A 24051-nucleotide genomic window follows, 5' to 3' on the forward strand; every position below is an offset into this window, starting at 1 on the left:
CGGGGTTTTGGGGGGGAACAGGGTTGTGGGGGGAAACGGGGTTGGGAGGGGAACGGGGTTGGGAGGGGAACGGGGTTGGGAGGGGAACGGGGTTGGGAGGGGAACGGGGTTGGGAGGGGAACGGGGTTGGGAGGGGAACGGGGTTGGGAGGGGAACGGGGTTGGGAGGGGAACGGGGTTGGGAGGGGAACGGGGTTGGGAGGGGAACGGGGTTGGGAGGGGAACGGGGTTGGGAGGGGAACGGGGTTGGGAGGGGAACGGGGTTGGGAGGGGAACGGGGTTGGGAGGGGAACGGGGTTGGGAGGGGAACGGGGTTGGGAGGGGAACGGGGTTGGGGGGGAACGGGTTTGGGTGGGAACGGGTTTGGGGGGGAATGGGGTTGCACGGGGTTGGGGAGGAATGTGGTTGGGGGAACGGGGTTGCACGGGGTTGGGGGGCATGTGGTTGGGGTTTTCACGGGGTTGGGGGGGAACGGGGTTGGGGGAACGGGGTTGGGGGGAAAGCGGTTGTGGGGAAAGGGGTTGGGGGGAACGGGGTTGGGAGGAACGGGGTTGGGAGGAACGGGGTTGGGAGGGAACGGGGGGTTGCACGGGGTTTGGGGCGAACGGGGTTGCACGGGCTTTGGGGCGAACGGGGTTGCACGGGGTTGGGGGGGGACGGGGTCGTGGGGGGGACGGGGTCGTGGGGGGGACGGGGTCGTGGGGGGGACGGGGTCGTGGGGGGGACGGGGTCGTGGGGGGGACGGGGTTGCACGGGGTTGGGGAGGAATGGGGTTGGGGGAACGGGGTTGCACGGGGTTGGGGGGAATGTGGTTGGGGTTTTCACGGGGTTGGGGGGAACGGGGGTTGCACGGGGTTTGGGGCGAACGGGGTCGTGGGGGGGACGGGGTCTGGGGGGGACGGGGTCGTGGGGGGGACGGGGTCGTGGGGGGGACGGGGTCGTGGGGGGGACGGGGTCGTGGGGGGGACGGGGTCGTGGGGGGGACGGGGTCGTGGGGGGGACGGGGTCGTGGGGGGGACGGGGTCGTGGGGGGGACGGGGTCGTGGGGGGGACGGGGTCGTGGGGGGGAACGGGGTTGCACGGGGTTGGGGGTGAAAGGTGTTGGGGGGGAACGTGGTTGGTGGGGGAACGTGGTTGGGGGGGAACGTGGTTGGGGGGGAACGTGGTTGGGGGGGGAACGTGGTTGGGGGGGGAACGTGGTTGGGGGGGGAACGAGGTTGGGGGGGGAACGAGGTTGGGGGGGGAACGAGGTTGGGGGGGAACGAGGTTGGGGGGGAAACGTGGTTGGGGGGGGAACGTGGTTGGGGGGGGAACGTGGTTGGGGGGGGAACGTGGTTGGGGGGGAACGGGGTTGGGGGGGGAACGGGGTTGGGGGGGAGCGGGGTTGGGGGGGAACGGGGTTGGGGGGGAACGGGTTTACACGGGGTTGGGGGGGAACAGGGTTGGGGAGGGAACAGGGTTGTTGGGGGGGAACGTGGTTGGGGGGGAACGTGGTTGGGGGGAACGTGGTTGGGGGGAACGTGGTTGGGGGGAACGTGGTTGGGGGGGAACGTGGTTGGGGGGGAACGTGGTTGGGGGGAACGTGGTTGGGGGGAACGTGGTTGGGGGGAACGTGGTTGGGGGGAACGTGGTTGGGGGGAACGTGGTTGGGGGGGGAACGTGGTTGGGGGGGGAACGTGGTTGGGGGGGAACGTGGTTGGGGGGGAACGTGGTTGGGGGGGAACGTGGTTGGGGGGGAACGTGGTTGGGGGGGAACGTGGTTGGGGGGAATGGGGTTACACGCGGTTGGGGGGAACAGGGTTGGGGAGGGAACGGGGTTGGGGGGGAACGGGGTTGGCGGGGAACGGGGTTGGGGGGGAACGGGGTTGGGGGGGAACGGGGTTGGGGGGGAACGGGGTTGGGGGGGAAACGGGGTTGGGGGGGAAACGGGGTTGGGGGGGAAACGGGGTTGGGGGGGAAACGGGGTTGGGGGGGAAACGGGGTTGGGGGGGAACGGGGTTGGGGGGGAACGGGGTTGGGGGGGAACGGGGTTGGGGGGGGAACGGGGTTGCATGTCGTTGGTGTGGAACGGGGTTGCACGGGGTTGGGGGAACGGGTTTGCATGGGGTTGAGGCGGTAACGGGGTTGTACGGGGTTGGAGGGGATGGGGGTCGGTGAACCGCGTTGCACGGGTATGGAGGGCAACCGCCTTGCACGGGGTTGGGGGGATGGGGGTGGGTGAACCGCGTTGCACGGGGTTGGGGGGCAACCGCGTTGCACGGGGTTGGGGGGCAACCGCGTTGCACGGGGTAGGGGGGCAACCGCGTTGCACGGGGTAGGGGGGCAACCGCGTTGCACGGGGTTGGGGGGGAACCGCGTTGCACGGGGTTGGGGGGGAACCGCGTTGCACGGGGTTGGGGGGGGAACCGCGTTGCACGGGGTTGGGGGGGAACCGCGTTGCACGGGGTTGGGGGGCACCCGCGTTGCACGGGGTTGGCGGGCAACCGCGTTGCACGGGGTTGGGGGGCACCCGCGTTGCACGGGGTTGGGGGGGCAACAGCGTTGCACGGGGTTGGGGGGGCAACCGCGTTGCACGGGGTTGGGGGGGAACCGCGTTGCACGGGGTTGGGGGGGAACCGCGTTGCACGGGGTTGGGGGGGAACCGCGTTGCACGGGGTTGGGGGGAACCGCGTTGCACGGGGTTGGGGGGAACCGCGTTGCACGGGGTTGGGGGGGAACCGCGTTGCACGGGGTTGGGGCGGAACCGCGTTGCACGGGGTTGGGGCGGAACCGCGTTGCACGGGGTTGGGGCGGAACCGCGTTGCACGGGGTTGGGGCGGAACCGCGTTGCACGGGGTTGGGGCGGAACCGCGTTGCACGGGGTTGGGGCGGAACCGCGTTGCACGGGGTTGGGGCGGAACCGCGTTGCACGGGGTTGGGGGGGAACCGCGTTGCACGGGGTTGGGGCGGAACCGCGTTGCACGGGGTTGGGGCGGAACCGCGTTGCACGGGGTTGGGGCGGAACCGCGTTGCACGGGGTTGGGGCGGAACCGCGTTGCACGGGGTTGGGGCGGAACCGCGTTGCACGGGGTTGGGGCGGAACCGCGTTGCACGGGGTTGGGGCGGAACCGCGTTGCACGGGGTTGGGGCGGAACCGCGTTGCACGGGGTTGGGGCGGAACCGCGTTGCACGGGGTTGGGGGGAAACCGCGTTGCACGGGGTTGGGGGGAAACCGCGTTGCACGGGGTTGGGGGGGAACCGCGTTGCATGGGGTTGGGGCGGAACCGCGTTGCACGGGATTGGGGGGAAACCGCGTTGCACGGGGTTGGGGGGGAACCGCGTTGCACGGGGTTGGGGGGGAACCGCGTTGCATGGGTTGGGGTGAACCGCGTTGCACGGGGTTGGGGGAATGGCGTTGCATGGGGTTGGGGGACGGCATTGGTGGGGATGCCATTGCATGGGGTTGGGGGGACGGCGTTGCATGGGGTGTGGGGGAACTGTGTTGAACGGGGTTGGGGGAACAGCATTGGGGGGAACTGCGTTGGACGGGGTTAATGGGAACGGCGTTGCACAGGGTTGGGGGGGGATCAGCATTGCACGGGGTTGGGGGAACGGTGTTGAACGGGGTTGGGGGAATGCGGTCGGAGGGTTGGCATTGCATGGGATTGGGGGGAATGTGGTTGCACAGGGTTGGGGGAACGGCATTGCACGGGGTTGGGGGGAATGGTGTTGCACGGGTTTGGGGGGAATGGCATTGGGGGAACAGCGTTGGAGAGGGTTGACGGGAACAGCATTGCACACAGTTGGGGGCAACAGTGTTGCACAGGGTTGGTGGGACGGGGTTGTGGCGAACGGCGTTGCACAGGGTTGTGGGAATGGGATTGGGGGAACGGCGTTGGGGGAATGGCGTTGCACGGGGTTGGGCAGGGATGGGGCTGCATGGGGATGGGCGGGGGACGTCGTTGCACAGGGTTGGGGGTAGGGCGTTGTGGGGGCGGGTTTGGGGGGGACGGTGTCAGATGTGGTTGATGGGAGCACCGTTGGACGCGGTTGGGGGTGGGTGGGGGGACAGGAGCTCCCTGTAAATTGATGTACATCCCACCCAACCCATGAGAGCCCCTGTACACATTGACACATTCCGCCCACCTCACCCCCCCACCTCGGATTCCTCTGGTGTATTAAGCCGTTCCTGAAAGTTTGTTTAAACATCCCCACAACCACGCTAAATCAGCTTATCTCAAGCTCCCACTCACAATGAAAGCTATAGTCCCCTCCACAAATGGGTAAAATGAACAATCCAAATGATACCCTTACATTCCCTACATCAAAGCAGCGACTACTCTTCAAGCTGACAATCTGGGCCTCCAATCAATCTCTCTGTTCTCGGAATTCACTGAGCAAATATTAAAGAAATATCCATTATGAACCTGACTGACCACCTTTCAGGGATTCCCCCTGAGGGAGAATGTGCATTGTGGGTATCTCCTGAATTGTCCCAATGGCTGGAAGTGTTTCTCCATCGAGATCCTCTGGTTCAGAGTCCAGAAACTGGGGTGTGCGGAAGGACAGGACTGTGTGAACTAGTGTATACCACATCTGACTGTGTCAGTCACAAAAATAAATCTCTCGGTTTGAGTCCTGTCATGGTCAGTGTGGATCAGTAATGGACGTCTGATTCCCTGTCTGGGAGAAAATATTCCTGTTTTGCAAGATCAACATTTTAAATTGAATATTCCCACGTATCAGAACTACCTCCAGAGTCAGCGATGAACAACGGACCTTAATTTACACCCAGACATCAATGAGACATAGAAAAATAGTCCTTGCTCTTTCAATAGCATAATCACAGCGCCACAGTCAAGCAAATGAGGGGATTGTTTCTCCCAAAAAAAACTTTAGCAACACAGACAGAACGATACCATTTAGGCCCAGGAGCCTGACTGCAGCTTAATAACATTTTTTGTTCTGATTAAAAGTTTGTAGGCAGCACGGTGGCACAGTGGTTAGCACTGCTGCCTCTCAGCGCCAGAGACCCGGGTTCATTTCCCGCCTCAGGCGACTGACTGGGTGGAGTTTGCACATTTTCCCTGTGTCTGCATGGATTTTCTCCGGGTGCTCAGGTTTCTTCCCACAGTCACAAAGATGGGCAGGTTAGCTGAATTGGCTGTAGTGTTAGATGTAGGAGAATGGGTCTGGGTGGGTTGCGCTTCGACGGGTCGGTGTGGACTTGTTGAGCCGAAGGGCCTGTTTCTATACTGTAAATAATCTAATCTAATCAAATGGAAAACATTAACTCTGCTTCTCTCTCTCTACTTTACCTGCCAGTCTGTTTCAAATTTCCAGCAGCCACAGCATTTGTGTTCATTTTAGTAGCATCATCGTTAACTTTTCAGAACTCACCCAGTTTCTGCAACATCTTTTGATCCACTTTGTATTGCAAACATTGCAAATTATTCTCTGGAATGTAGTCAGTGATTCCGTTCTTGAAGTGGAAATGATCACAGATTCCCGGGTGTTTGAGTGAAGTCATTTCTCCTTATCTCAGTCACTCAGGCTGCTCTCCATTTCGGAGACTGTGACCCATTGTTCTAGATTCCTATCAGCAGAGACAGCTGCCAACATCAATCCTGCCAATCTCTTTGGTCATAATATCCAGTTCAATGAAAACAGCTCTTATCACATGCAGTACAGGATCTCTGAATCTCACCCACTTAGTCAACAATCTCCAGAATCAGGAATAAGCCGGTGCCCCTCTGTTACAAACACTCTGATGGCAATGTGTGCTTCCTTCAGTGAGGAAAACAAATTTGCAACCATCTGTGTCCGTCTGTCTGCCTGAGGTTCCAATAAGTGCATTGATGGAAATCACACTGGAAAACCAAATCCCTTTCCAGGTGTTCAAATCACTTCATGCAGAATTTACAGACAAAGGAAATCTGAGTTATCGGGAGCATAATCTTATTAGTGACAGTCTGTTGCACACAGCAACATGATCTTCTCACAAACACAAGCCATTGTTCTATGTTGAAATTGAAATGTGAAGCCAAAAAGGTCATGTAAACAATCTGCTGCTTGTCACTTTAATAAATGAACTTGCTGATAAGATAATGCCCAAAGTGTTATAAAGTTGAAGGTGTGTACTGTACCTTTAAGAGGGAGAGAACACTCTTCTGAACTGAGAGCTTATAACTACCTGTGTACCGTATATGACTGGCCAGCAATCCCAGAGTGTACTGGGAAAGCAAACAAATGTAACATTTGGCTGTGAAATATAGACCGGAGTTGGTTGCTGTTTTGACAATAATTCAAATTTAATCTATCAGTTTAAATTATACCCCAAGATTCCAAAACCCAATTGAATTTGTATTTATTGTTTTGCCAGCATCAAGCCAATGAGATGATCTGTTGGGAGCATATAAAGTGCAGACCTTTTAAAAATTGGTCAGAGAGTAACTGCTGTCTGGGAGAGTTAACATCTTGCTCGCCAAGAAATTAGGAAAGTCTCTCAATCAAAGGGTACCTTTTCATGTGAAACATACTCAGAATAAAAGAAGACAACGGCCCAGGGAGATCCTCATACAGACGAAGAAAGACACAAAAGACAAGAGGCGCTATGTACTTTTGAAATTAAGTTGATGTAATTTTAATAAGTGTCTTATTGAAATAACATATTGTTATATAGCTGGAGGCAGATAATAAACAGTGAAGAGAAAGAGGGAGCTTAGATTTATGATTAGTTGTTTAATATTCACTTTTCAAGTTAAAAATAATTTGATGCTATTTTCTTTAAATAGTGGAATTTGTGAGTTTTCTGTCACTCAGACTTTAACAGATTACGTGGTGAGGTGAACTTTTCTGGGTGTTTGGTTTAATTAACAGAGGGGTTCACCGTCATATTGTAACAAAAGAAACACAACAAAGTACAGCACAGGAACGGGCCCTTCAGCCCGTAATGTTATGCTGAATGTGACACCAAATTAAACTCATCCTTTCTGCCTATCTTTGTTCCACATCCTTGCATATCCACATGCTTACCCAAAAATCCCTTCAACACCCCGTCTCATATCTGCCTCCTATACCATCCCTGGCAGCATGTTCCAGATTCCTACCACTCTCTGAGGAAAACATATTAGCCCTCACATCTCCTTTGAGCTCTCCCTCTTTCACCTTAAATGCATGTTCCGTAGTAAAGATATTTCAGCTCTGGGTAGAACATTTTGACCGTTAACCCTGTGCATCTCATGACGCTGCGCTGACTGTCCCCAATTAGGCCATTCTTTCCCAAATGCACATAAATCCTATCCATAAGAATTCTGTCCAAAGCTTCCCAACCACTGAGATGAGACTCACCAGGCTATAATTTCCTGGATTGTCCCTATTTCCCTTCTTGAAGAGAGGAACACCAGTCCTCTACGACCTTTCCAGTGGCTAGCGAGGACTCAAAAATCTTGGCCAGGGCCCCAAAAATCTCCTGTCTTGCCTCTCTCAATAACCTGGGGTAGCTACCATCGGGCCCTCGGGATTAATCCACTTTAATGCTCTTCAAGAAATCCAACGCTTTTTTCTCGACCTCAAAATTGCCCGAGCACATTAGCCTGCTCCACACAAATCTCAGTATCCTCTATATCCTTTTCCTGGGTGAATGCCGATACAAAGTAATTATTTAGGATCTCGCCCACTTCCAGTGACTTCAAGCACAAGTTCCTTCCTTTAGACTTGACTGGCCTGACCTTCTTCCTAGTTCTGTGGAAGCTGTGGAAAGGGTTCAGAGGAGATTTACTGGGATATGGCCTGGTATGAAAGGAAGGTCTTACAAGGAAAGGCTGAGGGAATGGAGGCTGTTTTAGTTGGAGAGAAGGTGGTCGAGAGGTGACTTAATTGAGATGTATAAGATAATCAGAGGGTTAGATCGGGTAGCTATCTTTTCCGCGAATGGTGAAGGCTAACATGAGAGGACACAGCTTTAAACTGAGGGGGGATAGATTAAGGACAGATATTAGGGGTACTGTCTTCACTCAGAGAGCAGTAGGCACGTGGAACGCCTGCCTGCAACAGTAGTAGAATCGCCGATGCAAAGGGCATTTAAATGGGCATTGGACATCCATATGGGTAATATTGGAAGGGTGTCGGTTAGATAGGCATCAGATTATTTTCACAGGTCGGTCCCACACTGAGGGGCCAAAAGGCCTGGACTGTGCTGTAATGATCCATGTTCATATCCTCTTGTGGGTAATTATCTCCAGACCGATTTGGGATTCACTTTAACCCTACTTGTGAAGGGCATGGCTCCTCCTTGCTCTGCTCATTCCCTGTTTGGGTTCCTTTGAGCTTTTGTTTTGCACATTTCTCGCATGCGATGCCAATTCTAGCTTCCCAAAATTTGCATAGGTTTGTTTATTTCTCCCTTCTGACTAAATTCCCAGCCTCCCTCGTTATCCAAGGCGCCCTTACATTGCCAACCTTGTTTCTCCTCCCTCCTGAAACATGCTGGTCATGAACTCCGATCAGAAAGTCTTTAATTAACTCCCACGTTCCCAATGTGGCATTGTCTGATGACAGCTGCTCCCAGTTAACACTGCCTAGCTCCTGTCTAATACTGCCATCATTTTCAATCCCATAATTTAGAAAAATCCCTCAGGGTCCTGTCCGTATCCTTATTCGTAGCTACCTTAAAAAAACTTAAGTTGTGATCACTGTTTCCAAAATGGTCTCCCTCTAAAAGGTCAGTCACCTGGCCCGGCTCATTCTGAAACAATGAAACCCTGAAGTGTTTAGCAGCCAGTTCTGTGCTTCTCCCAACCAAATTTCTGGAATGGCCACAATATCGGATCGGAGTTTATCTACCTTAGCTACGTTGCTCCTTGTGTTGAAATTAACACACTTCAGCCCATTCGTACTATGGTGTTCATTTCTCTGTATTCCTTTTCTGATTGACTCGTTTACATCTTCCTTCCTTCCTTCCTCATCCCCAGCCCCCCAACGTGCTGCCCTGCTACTGTGGTTCTCATGCCCTTGCCATTCTAGTTTAAACCATCACATGTAGCTGGAGTGAGTCTCCCTGTGAGGATATCGGTTCCCCTCTAGTTCAGGTCACCCCTGCTCCAGAAGAGGTTCCAATGATCCAAGATCCTGAAACACCCACTGTACCAGCTCTTCAGCCATGCATTCATCTCTGCTATCTTTCAATTCCTTATCTCACAAGCACATGGGACTGGTGGTAACGCAGTGATTACTACCCTTAAGGTCCTGCTTTTCAGTCGTTCCCTACTTCCTGTGCTTACTGCTCAGGATCTCATCCCTCTTTCTACCCGTGTCGTTGGTAGCAATGTGCACCATGACCTCTGGCCTCCCATTCTCCCAATTCAGAATTTCATGCAAATGCTCAGAAATGTCCTTGACCCAGGCACCAGGGATACAACACCCCATCCTGGAGTCTCGGACGCAGCTACAGTAACACCTGTCTATGCCCCCAACTAGCGGCTCTCCTCCTATTTTCGCTCCCTTGGATTTTGCCCGACCTTGTTCTACAGCAGAGTCAGTTATAGAGTCATAGAGTCCTACAGCACAGAGAGAGGCCCTAGGAGCCAGACTGATCCCTGGCAACCATAATGTCCATCCATGGCAACCCCATTTCCCTGCCCATGCCCCATATCCTTCTAATCCTTTCCTACCCATGTATTTGTCCAAATGCCTTTTAGATGTTGTTAATGTACCTGCCTCAGCCACCTCCACTGACAGCTCATTCCGTATGAGAATCAGCATCTGTGTAAAAAAGTTGCTACTAACGTTCCCTTTTATTCTTTTCCCTCTAACCTTAAACTGCTGCCCTCTCGTCCTCAATTCTTCAACCCTGGGAAAAAGACTGAATGCATTCACCCTATCCATGCTTCTCATGATCATATACATTTCTATAAGATCGCCCTTATGTCTCCTATGCTCTGAAGAAAAATATTCCAGCTTGTCCAACCTCTCCCGATAACTCAGGCCATTGAGTTGTGGTGTTATAGACCTGGCTACCGCTGTGCTACTCCCCTGAGAAGCTATCTCCAACAATACACCAGCTCTCTCTTCTTAAACATCCGCATCCAACCCCATCTTTATCCCCTGTATGATCCTCAGTGTGTCCTGCTGTTGCTCCAACCCGACCACGCGGACACCCACCTACCTGATGGAACCTGGATGTTTGGACTGGACAAGATCAGGGGTGTATTTAAACACAATGAATGGAATTCTGAAATAACATTTGTACTGAATGTAATGTAGAGCAGCGTGAAATGGAGGTGGATGACCTACGTGACTCGCTGTAAGGACACAGACAGTAGAATCTGAGGTGATCATGAATATATGGAGGTAGAATGTGGGAGACAAGCTGGGACTGTGTTGGGTAGTCATGGTCAGAGGGAACAAATGCTGGATGGAGGGTTTCAGCAGCTGATGGACTGACACTGAGGTGAGCTATCGGAAACTGAGCAAGTGACCACCATCTAATAGGACAGAGAAACTGATCCATCAGCCTGAAACTGACTGACCATGTGGCTGTCAGTGACTCCAACACAAGGGAATGGAAACAATGCTCAGAGCCTGTTTCTGTAACATTCAACACAACCAGGAATTGGAAAGTGAATAATGAGCTGAAAACAAGGCCACTGCTCTGTTAGAGTCAAAATCATTCAATGTTCAGTCACTGAATATTCTAACCTGCAGAAAGGAATTTCCCAGAATCACAGCAGAAGGAGAAAACAAGCTTGGCAGAGACAGAATGAAGCCACCGCCTGCATCAAAACAGCTCAGACCAAAGAGGCTGAATTCTCATCCAACTGACAAGCAATACAGATACTGTCAGAGTTACAGATCGAGTTCAGAATTATTCAGGAAACAGACTTACCAGATACACTGGTCGGTGGGGTGTGCCAAAGATCCATGAAGTAGCTTTGTGATGTGCCGTTTTTTCGGTGAGAAATGATTCTTTGTTTTCGCTAAGAAGAGCGGACGTGTAGTTCACTGATCACTAGATTTACAGACAAAGGAAACCTGATCAAGGACTCACAGGTCAATTACACTGTTAGTGACAGTCCATCGCACACAACAACAGCCTGTTACACAGAGAACAGAACAGATTCTAGTTTAACAGAGACACTCTCACAATGAACATCTGCTGCTTTAATAAAAATGTTACCTGTTTGAAGAAAAGGAACATATCACCGATACAGCGAGACTTTTAAACTGCCCAATGTAACTGCGGAGATTTTAACCAATTCAGTGATCACTTTTTCTATGTACTTTGAAGCTATTTTGAGCAGGGTATGTATCGTGGGTCGGTGTGGACTTGCTGGACCAAGGGAAGGGATTCTATTCAATAAAATTGTCAACCTGTCCCACAGCAGGATGGGTAAGGCCCGAGGGGACTCTGTACCGGACAGGGGTTGTGTCCCACAGCAGGATGGGTAAGGCCCGAGGGGACTCTGTACCGGACAGGGGTTGTGTCCCACAGCAGGATGGGTAAGGCCCGAGGGGACTCTGTACCGGACAGGGGTTGTGTCCCACAGCAGGATGGGTAAGGCACGAGGGGACTCTGTACCGGACAGGGGTTGTGTCCCACAGCAGGATGGGTAAGGCCCAAGGGGACTCTGTACCGGGGAGGGGTTGTGTCCCACAGCAGGATGGGTAAGGCCCGAGGGGTCTCTGTACCGGACAGGGGTTGTGTCCCACAGCAGGATGGGCAAGGCCCGAGGGGACTCTGTACCGGACAGGGGTTGTGTCCCTCAGCAGGATGGGTAAGGCCCAAGGGTACTCTGTACCGGGGAGGGGTTGTGTCCCACAGCAGGATGGGTAAGGCCCGAGGGGTCTCTGTACCGGACAGGGGTTGTGTCCCACAGCAGGATGGGTAAGGCCCGAGGGGACTCTGTACCGGGAAATGGTCATGTCCCACAGCAGGATGGGCAAGGCCTTGGACAAGTCACAACCCGGGATGGGTAATGTCCGAGGGAAATCTGTGCCGGGGAGGCATTGTGTCCCACGTTAGGGTGGGTGAGGCCAGACGGGAATCTGTACAGGGGAGCGTGTCCCCCACAGCAGGATTGGTAAGGTCCGAGGGGAGTCTGTACTGGGGACTGGTTGTGTCCCACAGCAGGATAGGTAAGGCCCCAGGGGAGATTGCACCAGGGAGGGGTTGTGTCCCACAGCAGAATGGGTAAGACCTGAGGGGAGTCCAACCCGTAGAGGGGTTGTGTCTCACAGCAGGATGGGTAAGGCTTGAGGGGAGTCTGTACCGAGGAGTGGCTGTGTCCCGCAGCAGGATGGGTAAGACCCAAGGGGGGTCTGTACTGGGGAGGGGTTGTGTCCCATGGCAGGATGGTTAAGGCCTGAGGGGAGTCTGTACTGGGGAGGGGATGTGTCCCATGGCAGGATGGTTAAGGCCCGAGGGGAGTCTGTACCGGGGAGGGGTTGTGTCCCATAGCAGGATGGGTCAGGCCCGAGGGGAGTCTGTACCGGGGAGGGATTGTGTCCCACAGCAGGATGGGTAAGGCCCAAGGGGACTCTGTACACATGTGGTTGTGTCCCTCAGCAGGATGGGTAAGGGGTCTGTGTCCCACAGCAGGATTGGTAAGGTCTGAGGTGAGTTGTACCGTGGAGGGGTTGTATCCCATGCAGGATGGGTAAGGCCCGAGGGCAGATTGCACCAGGGAGGGGTTGTACCCCACAGCAGGATGGTTAAGGCCAGTCAAGAGTCTGTACCAGGGAGAGGTTGTGCCTCACAGCAGGAAGGGTGAGGCCCAAGGGTACTCTGTACCAGGGAGGGTATGCGACCCAAAGCAGGACAGGTAAGGCTCAAGGGTAGACTGTACCGGGGAGGGGTTGTATCCCCCAGCCAGACGGTTAAGGCCCGAGAGGAGTCTGTACCTCAGAGGGGATGTGTCCCACAACAGAATGGGCAAGGCCCGAGGGGAGTCTGGACCGGGGAGGGGTTCGGACCCACAGCAGGATGGGTAAGGCTCGAGGGGAATCTGTACTGAGGAGGGGTTGTGTCCCACAGCAGGGTGGGTAATGTCCGAGGGGAGTCTATGTTGGGGAGGGGTTGTGTCCCACAGCAGAATGGGTAAGGCCTGAGGAGTGACTGAGAGCAAAGATTTACTTAGGGAGCTGAGGGGCAACATTTTCCACAAAGGACGGTTCATACACGGAATGGACTGCCAGTGGCGCATGGGAGAAACAAGAACAATTACAACATGGAAAAGACATTTGGGCAGGAACATGGAGGGGAGAAGGTTTGAAGGGCCATGGGCCAAACGCAGGGAAATGCAACTCATTCAGTTCTGGAAACCTGGTCAGCATTGATGACTTCAGCCAGAGAGTCATGCAGCACAGAAACAGACCCTAAGTCTTGGGTTATTGGGGGAGTGGACTATCGTGACAAGGCATGTTGTAAGACTGAAGTAAGTTAGAGAGATATGGATAGTCGTCTGGACTGGAGCAGGTTTCAAATGTGTGAAGTGATTGGTGAGAGGGGAGGAAAGTACAGAGATAGGAAATGTTTTTGGCATTAGAATGATTGAAGACACTGATCCACAAGACAAGCCATAGATACAGTGTGGGAGAGGGAACACAGAATGGAACATTCCCAGACAGCATTCCCACCCTCTCGTGGAAGGCCTGCTTTCCCCTCTTTTGTACTGATGCTCACTAAGACTGTACAGGCTTGGATTGATAACTGTGACACTCCCGATGTTGTCTTAGTACAAGAAAACTTGCAGTAAAGGCGGTGACTGAACCTGGGGTGTGTCTGTACTGTGCTCCCCCTCCAGCACTATAGCTATGTCATGTCCTGTTAGCTGATGTTTGGAGCCCTCTCATTGCTCTCTGTTCTGTGCACTGAGTGTGATCTTACCTCACTGCAGGATTTACTGAAGGCTCCAGATCTCCCTGCCCTGTGTCTCTCTGGCTGACAAACCATCTTCAATGAGAGATGGATGAGACACCCAGCAGCTGGTAAATCTATTAGGTCAGGAACTTCCTGAGTACCTACAGACAGATAAGCAGAATGGGAAATTAGACTGATGCAGTGAGGGCTACACATGTCAAATGGCACTGAGTCCCACAGAAATCTGGAACATCCCAGTCTCCATCGTCGATCTGGAGTGGAGAAGTCTGTTTGCTCAGGATCTGGAGAAGCTGCAAGAGCGAGGCACATTGACAGAGGCAGCAATTAGACCCACACAGTGTGGGATACCACATGGAGAGATACTAAGTGATATCACCAGAGTGCAAGATCAAACAATTGTGCAGGAAGAAAGGGTTTTGATTCATGTTGCACTGGGATGGGCAACCTGTGAGCAGGCGAAGTGATGGCCTAGTGGCATTAAGTGAGACAATTTATCCAGAAACTCAGCAAATGTTCACTGGACACAGGTACAAATCCCACCATTGCAAATGAGAAAATGAGAATTAAATGCTTCAAAAAGATGTAATTAAAAACCTGTGAGTATTAAACAATTGCTGATGTTAAGAAAAATCCACCGTGTGCATTCATGTCTTTAGTGAAGTAATCTCAGGTGGGTCTATCCTCCGATTGTCCTCGACCCCGATAGCCCCGCCCTCCTGCTCATTGACCTTCTCAAGATGGCGGCTCTGAAGCCCGCGCTCCCTCTTCCCTCAAATAAATGGCGGCCGTGACCCTGGGCCGCTTTCCCGACAGGGACCATCATCTCCTTATCCGGGTCTGGAGGGTCTTTTTCGGATTTTTTTCACCTATATCCGCGTCTTGTGAATTCTCTCCGCTCCTTTCTCCCAGTGAGTCTCCCAGACGCCGCTCTCTGAAGCCGATCGTAGCCGCACCCAGAGAAAGCTGTTCCATGACTCGCCGTGTCCTGGTTAATGTGACACTGCGCATGCTCTTCATAGAAACCAAACTGCGCGTGCGTCGGAGGTTGTCAGTGAGTTCATAGAGAATATTCATATCTGCACAGAATCACGGGGGAAATATTTGACATTAACAATTGCTCTGTCGAGTTACAGTCATTGAGATGGTTAATATGTAAATAGATTGTTCGGTCCAACTTAACCATACCAGCCAGGTATGTAAATTACCAATCGTTCTGGGAGTTTGAAAATAAGTTTGTTACTCAAGTTGTGTAAATCGATTGGAAATATGTTCATTGTCAGATTTACATCTGAACTATTTCTTTAAAATCTCACATTGGTTTATGAGAGGTGTTTAATGCTCCGCCATGCCGTGGCAATGATCAATCCTGCAAAGCAGTTTGCTTTCTGACCAATCCTGAAGCGTTCACTCCACAGAATGCATTGGCCCCTCTCCTCACTCACTCTGGTTGGAGGACCGGCCGCTGCTCGGTCCTCCAGTTCCGCCCCTTCCTTCCAAAGGCAGAGGTGATTCAGGTGCGACTCAGCAGTTAAGCAACAGAAACATTAACGGACAAGGGAAGTTGGAGTCGATGCCTTGTGATGCAGGGAAAATATCCCGAATCTTGGACCGAGAGACCGGCGTTCAATTCACAGGTACTGCAGGTGTGTGTAAAAACAACTTTGAACAGGTTCATGAGGGAAAATAAGGGAAGTCAGGAACCGAGTAAAAACAATAGAAAACCCATACAATGTGGTGGTGCTCTCAATAGTCAGATGATTTTAGTCTTTACCAAGTGTTTCACGGTCCCAGTACAGTCTGTTCTACTCCTCCTTGTGCACATATACCACGATTGTGGGGTAAAGTGTTGTGGTGGGATATAAAGGTGCTTTTCTAGAACTCACTCGGTTTTGGAGTTGAAAATGGGTGAGAAAGAGTAGGGTTTTGTATGGAGTTACCTGTTCCCCTCCTGCTGCAGCATCTCATTATTGCCCTGACTCTACCTCGTACATGTTTGGTAGAGATCACTGTCATTTCATAAGTCCACAATACAAGATCCGTCACGCTGTTTCGGACAGCAGAAATCTCTTTTAGCACTATAGTCGTGACATGCATGAACCTGTTGCAGTGCTTCAAACTCCATGACAGACTCGGTCTGGAACCTCCTCTATCCTTAAGACTTTATGCACTGCTTGCACTTTTCCATTTCCCCTTTGCACGTTCCCTTTCCAACCCACCCCACCTGTATCATTCCACAGCTGGAGCTGTCAAGGGCAGAAGTCTGTGGAATAGCCTCCCTAACCTTCTCTATCTTCCTTTTAAGATGTATTTTAAAATCATTCTCTTTAATCAATGTTTTGATCATCCATGAAGCACCTTAGGAGATTTGCCATTGTGAAAGTTCCATACAATGCAAGTTGTTGTTGGTATTGCCATACATTAGGAGAAACAGGAATGATGCAGTCAAAATTCTAACAAGAAAGTCACTGATAGGTGCAATGTATAGGCCACCAAATAATTACATCACATTGGCATGGGCAATAAACAAACAAATAAATAACTAATGCCTGTACAAATGGTACAGCTATTATCGTCGATGGTTTTAATCTACATGTAGATTGGTCAAACCAGCTCAGTCAAGGTAGCCTTGAGGAGTTCACTAAGTGTATTCATGATAGTTTTCTTGAACAGTATGAAATGGAACTGACAAGGGAGCAAGCTATCCAAGATCTGGCCCTGTGCAATGAGGCAGGAATAATTAATGACTTCAGAGTTAGCGATCCCCTGGGAAGAAGCGATCACTGTATGGTTGAATTAGAATACATATGGAGAGTGTGAAGATAAAATCTATTAACTGGGTCCTGTGCTTGAACACTGGGAACTACAATAGAATGAGAGAGAATCTGGATAAAGTAGACTGTAAACAAAAATTTTATGGTGGGAAGTTGATGAGCAGTGGAAGATTTTCAAAGACATTTTACAAAGTGCTCAGCAAAGATGTATTCCAGTGAAAAGGAAGGACTGTATGAAAAGGTATACTCGGCAATGGGTATCGAAGGAAAGTGATCAAATTAGACCCTAAGAACATAAGACATAGGAGTGGAAGTAAGGCCATTTGGCCCAGCGAGTCCACTCCGCCATTTAATCATGGCTGATGGGCATTTCAACTCCACTCACCCGCATTCTCCCTGTAGCCCTTAATTCCTTGTGACATCAAGAATATATCAATCTCTGCCTTGAAGACATTTAGTGTCCCAGCCTCCACTGCACTCCGTGGCAATGAATTCCACAGGCCCACAACTCTCTGGCTGAAGAAATGTCTCCGCATTACTGTTCTGAATTTACCCCCTCTAATTCTAAGGCTGTGCCCACCGGTCCTAATCTCCTCACCTAACGGAAACAATTTCCTAGCATCCACCCCTTCCAAAACATGTATTATCTTGTAAGTTTCTATTAGATCTCCCCTTAACCTTCTAAACTCCAATGAATACAATCCCAGGATCCTCAGCCGTTCCTCATATGCTAGACCTGTCATTCCAGTGATCATCCGTGTGAATCTCCGCTGGACACGCTCCAGTGCCAGTATGTCCTTCCTGAGGTATAGGGACCAAAACTGGACACAGTACGCCAAATGAGGCCTAACCAGAGCTTTATAAAGTCTCAGTAACACATCGCTGCTTTTATATTCCAACCCTCTTGAGATAAATGACAACATTGCATTCGCTTTCTTAATCATGGACTCAACCTGCATGTTTACCTTTAGAGAATCCTCGACTAGCACTCCCAGATCCCTTTGTACTTTGGCTTTATGAATTTTCTCACCGTTTACAAGGTAGTCCATGCTTGTATTCTTTTTTCCAACGTGCAAGACCTCGCATTTGTTCACGTTGAATTTCATCAACCATTTCCTGGACCACTCTCCCAAACTGTCTAGATCATTCTGCAGCCTCTCCACTTCCTCAGTACTACCTGCCTGTCCACCTAACTTCGTATCATTGGCAAACTTTGCTAGAATGCCCCCAGTCCCTTCATCTGGATAATTAATATATAACATGACCATGCAGGTAACCATGCCTGGGATCCAATCAACGACAAGTCTAGCAGTAACTTCAGTGCATTTGCCGAATGGGCAGACTGTTCAAGTGCAAGGAGTTATCCAAGCAGCTCAGTCTTCAGTCATACAGTCCCCTCCAGTTCAGACTGTTAAGATCTCTACTATATCTGAATGTGAGGACTCCAAGGAATCTGTGGATAGCATGACTGACTCTCAGAAACGTAGAGAAATTCTATTGAGACAGCCTTCATTCAGGAAAATCCTGAATGAACTTTCTTCTGATCCCCTGGTGTGCCAAGAAATTGATGAGGAAAAATCAGAAGAAGAGTCTGTCTCAACTGTTACTACAATGACGATGCAGACACCCATCTATCAGACTATCAGCAGACAATTCATTGCTATCACACAGCGGGGGAGCAATTCAGCTGGCCAGCAATGGTTCAGATGGAGTGCAAGGACTCCAGACACTAACAATGACCAACGCAGCTACAGCCAAGGTTGGAGCAGCCATTGTACAGTATGCAAAGAGCCCCGATGGACAGCAAATCTTTGTTGAAAATGTGTTGCTGGAAAAGCGCAGCAGGTCAGGTAGCATCCAAGGAACAGGAGAATCGACGTTTCGGGCATAAGCCCTTCTTCAGGAATCAGGCAGCATCCAAGGAACAGGAGAATCAACGTTTTGGGCATAAGCCCTTCTGTGCCAGGCAGCCAAGTGCTTGTACGAGGTGCTGCTGAAGATGTCCAAACCTATAAGATCCGTACAACTCCTAACTCCACTGCTGGCCAGGGAATGGTTATGGCATCTTCACCAGTCCTGCAAAGCCAGTCCCAGAATGCTGAAGAAACCACTCAGAAATGTGAAATCTGCCTCATGAAAAACAGGGAAGCGGCTCGAGAGTGCCGTCACAAGAAGAAAGAGTATGTGAAACGCTTGGAGAATCGGGTTGCTATTCTGGAAAATCAAATTGAAAGAGAAGGTGTACAAAGTGGCCAAAAACAGCGTGAAACTAGAACTGGGAAAACGTTAAAGGTCAACTGAAAGCCACAAAAGAGCTATAAAGAAAAGTAATATAGAACATGAGAAAAATAAACTAACACAGACTATAAAGACAGAGAGCAAAAGTGTATATAAATATATATAATGAGAAAAGAATGGCTAAAGTAAATGTTGGTCCTTTGGAAAATGAGAAGAAGCATTTAGTTATGGGATATCACAGTGGAGGATACTAATATCTTTCCAGTAACTAGCAAAGAGACAAAGGTAGGTGAGGATTTGGAAACTATCATTATTACGGAACAGCTAGTTTTAGACTGTTTGGAGGTAATTGAGCTAACCATAGAAAAGTCTTCTGACCCTGATGGAATTCCTCCCAGGGTACTAAAAGAGATGCCAGGAAAAACAGCAAATGCATTGGCAGTAATTTTCTAAAATTCACTGGACTCTGTGGCAGTCCCAGCATATTGGAAAACAGCAAAAGTGACACCACTGTTTTTAAAAGAAGGTGGACAAAAAGTGGGGAATTATATACCAGTTAGTTTATTCTCTGTAGTGGGAAAGATGTTTGGGTCTATTATCAAGGAAGAAATAACAGGGAATCTCGATAGAAATTGTCCATTGTACAGATGCAGTATGGGTTCATGAAGGGCAGGTCATGCTTGACCAATCTTTTGGAATTCTATGAAGACATTTCAAACAAGGTGGACAATGGCGACCCAGTGGATGTGGTGTACCTGGATTTCCAAAAGACCATCAACAAGGTGCTGTGCAAGAGGCTGTTGCACAATATAAGGGTGCATGGCGTTAGCGGTAGAGTATTAGCATGGATAGAAGATTGGTAAACTAATAGGAAGCAAACTGTTGGGGACAAATGAGTATTATTCTTGCTGACAATCATTGACACGTCGTGTGCCTCAGGAATCAGTGTTGGGACTGCAATTATTTACAACTGATACAGATGATTTGGAGTTGGAACTACATGTAGGGTGTCAAAGTTTGCATGTGACACCAAGATGATTAGCAGGACAAAGTGAGCGGAGGACTGTGAAACTTTGCAGAGCAACAAAGATACATTTGAGTGAGTGGGTAATGGTCTGTCAAATTAAATAGAATGTTTGTAAGTATAAAGTTTATACTCTTTGGTTGTAGTAACATTTAAAAATAAAATCACTTGAATGTTAAAAAGTTGCATCATTTGCTCTGCAGAGTGACCTGAGCATCCTTCTGCATGAAGGTTGGTCACCAGGTACAACAATCAGTTCAGAAAGCAAATGGAATTTTGTCCTTCGTTGCTGAAAGGAATGTGTTTAAAGGCAGAGGTTATGTTCCAGCTGTATTTGAGTGCTGGTGAGACCACCCCTGGAGTACTGCATGTAGTTTTTGTCGTCTTACTTGAGAAAGGATGTACTGGCACGAGAGAGGGTGCAGAGGAGGTTAATTAGGTTGATCCCAGAGTTGAGGGGTTTGGTTTAAGAGAGACTGAGTAGATTGGGATTATATTCATTGGAATTCAGAAGAATGGAAAGATATAAAATAATGAATGGAATGGATAAAATAGAAATAGAGAGATGTTTCCACTGGCAGGTGAAGCAAGGACAAGAGAGCATCATCGCAAGATTAGAGGCAGCAAATTTAAGACTGAATTGAGCAGGAACTTCTTGACCTCGATGGAATTCATTGCCCAGGGAAGTAGTTGATGCTAGTTCAGTAAATGTTTTTAAAGCTAGGTTAGATTTTTAAAAACGTAATTAATTAATGGACACGGTGAGAACATGGGTAAATGGTTCAGTGTCCACGAAATGATCAGCCATGATCTTATTGAATGGCAGAGCAGGCTCGAAGGGCAGGAAGGCCTTCTCCTGTTCCTAGTTCTTCTGTTATACATCCCTCCCTCATTCGTGACTTGGAGGTGTTAGTGTTGGATTGGGATGGACAAAAGTAAAATTCACAGAACACCAGATTATTGGTCAACAGGATTATTTGGAAGCTTCTTCATCAGGTGGTTTTGAGATGCTGTTGTGTCATTTTTAACTCTTGTAACTCATGACCAGCAACAAAAGCCACGACGCAATCCGTGTGCTCCAGCCAACAATGGGTCCCGGGTGATTGATGTCAGAGGCGGACCAATGGAAAGGCAGGGACGGCTCTGGAGGACCTGGCGGGGCAGTTGGTCCTCCGATCAATCAGGATGAATGAGGGGCGGGAGTAGACTATACCACGTGATCATCCTCGCGGTCGGTTCGGGATGTGTGGACAGAGAGCCGTTGGTAAAGATAGAAATAAACAGCAGCAAGCGGGAGGGAAATGGTGTTGGTATGGGTTGAGAGGGTTCATAGTCATTTGGTGCACATCGGAAAATACAAATTTGAAACTTAGTCCCGTTTTTGCAGTAAACGGGACAATGCCTCATCTCGCGATTGACTCGAGTAAGCGCCACCATCTTTATTCGGGGCAACGATTAACTGGGCACGTGCAGCCGCCAGCTTTGTAGGGGGCAAAGTTCAGCGGGACGCATGTGCAGCCTTCTCTGGTAGAGAGACAAAGGAAAGGATTTACACAGAGCATATTCACACACAGAGAAATGGATCTTTTTCTGGATTTGTTTTGTCATTCGTTTAAATGATTTGGATGTGAACAGAGGCGGTATAGTTAGTAAGTTTGCAGGTGACACCAAAATTGGAGGTATTGTGGACAGTGATAACGGGTATTTCAGAGTACAATGGGATATTGATCGGATGGAACAATGGGCTAGGAGTGCCAGATAGGGTTTAATTTAGATAAATGTGAGGTGCTGCATTTTAGAAAAGCAAATCAGAGCAGGACTCACACATTGAATTGTAAGGTCATGGAGAGTCTTGCTGAACAAAGAGACCTTGGAATGCAGGTTCATAGTTCCTTGAAAGTAGCGTCGCAGGTCGATAGGATAGCGAAAAAGGCATTTCGTATGCTTCCCATTATTGGTCAGAGCATTGAGTAAAGGAGCTGGACAGGACATTGGTTAGGTCACTTTTGGAATATTGTGTGCGGTTCTGGTCTCCCTCCTTTCAGAAGGAGGCACTGAAACTTGAAAGGTTTGAGAATTGATTTTCAAGGATGTTGCCAGCGTTGGAGGATTTGAGTTGCAGGGAGAGGCATGATAGGCTGGGGCCATTTTCGCTGCAGTGTTATAGGCTGAGGTGTGATGTTTTAGAGGCTTACAAAAATCGTGAGGGACATGGATACCGTAACTAGACAAGGGTTGGTGGAGCATAGAACTAGAGGATAGAGGTTTAGGGTGGGGGGTGGGGGGGAATTTAAAAGGAGCCTAAAGGGCAACTAAAATTGTAACATTTCAAAGGCATTTGAATAGGAAGTGTTCAGAGGGATGTTGGCCAAGTGCTGGCAAATGCGAATACGTTAGGTTAGAATACTTGGTTGGCACAGATGGGTTGGACTGAAGAGTCTGTTTCTGTGCTAGACATCTCTGACTGTGGGATCATAAAAGTGAACATTGCTCTGATTCATCTCTGGGCTCTTTGATGTCCACTTGTTTGTTATCTAGCTTCCTTAGTCTCTCGTGTGTATTTTTGTTCTGTGTAGTATTTTACTATTACGTTCACAGACCTCTTTGTAAATGAATTGTCCACTGCTGCCCGGCTCCTGACCATATGCCCCATTATCAGGTTATTTTTTCCACAATATCTTTGACAGTCAAGAGTTCTTTTTTCCAATAAGTGAGTGGATTTTCCTTCCATTTCTGCCAGTCAAATTCTGCACCATTTTCATTCCCGATAATTCATATTGCACTCCCTGAAACATCATGTGTATTTCTCCTTCCACAGATACCAGTGATCAAGGCCAAAGCTCTCTTGCCTGTTGAGAAGGTGATGTTTGACTTATTTGTACTGCTGCAGTTTGTATGGTGAAGGTGCTCCCACAACGTGGTTGGGTAGGAGATATTACAGATTATTCACTCAGAGATAGTGAAGAGTAGAAGATATCTGTACAAATCAACACATTTTTAATTTCACAAAAATATTGAGAACTTTTGACATAAGACCACAGATGGAGAATGTTATATCCGGTGACCAAAACCATTACCAAATAAGCAATTTTTCAGGAATGACTTCAAGGAAGAAAGCAGATCTTAGAGGGTAGGAATTCCAGACCATTTTGCCTTGGAATCTATAGAAACAGTCACACAGCTGAACCCAAAAATAAACACATCATTGAGAGTCTGAACTAAAATGAGTTGTTGAGATGTGAAAGGGTGTGTGGTGCAGGAAGATAGGAATGATTACAGCCAGGAATTAAGTCAAGGGTGTGAAAGTAAATTGCTGTTGCTTATAAATGGGAGCATTTTGATGGATCAGCAAGTACAAGTGAATACTTGGGCGGTAGAGTTCTCAATATTCTGAAGATTATAGGGAGGGTGATTGTGGGATGCTGGTCAGGAGTGGGTTTAGATAATGAAAGAGAGTTTCAGTAAATGAGCTGAGACTGTGGTGAGGTCAGGTGATATCAATGAAGTCGAAATAGTGGTCTTGGAGTGGGACTGTGCTGTTGCCCTCAGCTGTGGTATTCAGCTGTTTGTCAGTTTGTGAATCAAGTCTGTTACAAGCTCAGAAGCTGATTGGCCCTGGCAGAACCCAAACTGGGTGTCACTGAGCAGGTTATTGTGAGCATGTGCTTGACAGCACTATCGATGACAACTTCCAACACTTCACTGCTGAGGGAGTGTGGACTGATGGAGGGAAATTGGCTGGGTTGAATGTGTCCTGCGTTTTTGTGTTGAACAACACTACTGACATTTGGAAATGTTTCCCAGATGCCAGTGCTGGAGCACAACTTGTCTTGGTGGGCAGCAAGTTCTGGAGGAGAAAGTGAGGACTGCAGGTGCTGGAGATCAGAGCTGAAAATGTGTTGCTGGAAAAGAGCAGCAGGTCAGGCAGCATTCAGGAACTCATTCCTGAAGAAGGGCTCATGCCCAAAACATCGATTCTCCTCCTCCTTGGATGCTGCCTGACCTGCTGTGCTTTTCCAGCAACACATTTACAGCAAGTTCTGGAGCACAGCCATCAGTATTATTGCCACAATGCGGCAGGGCCCATAGCCTTTACACTACTTGTCAATTTCTTGATCTGATTTGAAATGAGTTTTCAACCAATTCAATTCACATCTGTGA

At 49.6% G+C, this 24051-nt stretch overlaps 1 long non-coding RNA gene and 1 pseudogene across 2 annotated transcripts in view; one reads left to right on the plus strand and one right to left on the minus strand.

Annotated features, from left to right (window-relative positions):
- Positions 1 to 14834, minus strand: part of LOC140469982 (uncharacterized) — a 124493-nt gene extending 109659 nt beyond the window's left edge. For both annotated transcript variants that reach the window (XR_011956255.1, XR_011956254.1), the window contains exons 1-3: positions 14452 to 14834; positions 13864 to 13997; positions 10864 to 10986 (exon numbers count right to left, since the gene is read on the minus strand). This is a non-coding gene — a long non-coding RNA (uncharacterized lncRNA). The remainder of the gene's footprint in view (positions 1 to 10863; positions 10987 to 13863; positions 13998 to 14451) is intronic.
- A 3054-nt stretch (positions 14835 to 17888) lies between these two features.
- On the plus strand, positions 17889 to 21378 carry LOC140470046 (cyclic AMP-responsive element-binding protein 1 pseudogene; annotated as a pseudogene).
- The last annotated feature ends 2673 nt before the right edge of the window (positions 21379 to 24051 follow it).

This window comes from Chiloscyllium punctatum, chromosome 50, assembly GCF_047496795.1.
Source record: "Chiloscyllium punctatum isolate Juve2018m chromosome 50, sChiPun1.3, whole genome shotgun sequence".
Lineage (NCBI taxonomy): Eukaryota > Metazoa > Chordata > Chondrichthyes > Orectolobiformes > Hemiscylliidae > Chiloscyllium > Chiloscyllium punctatum.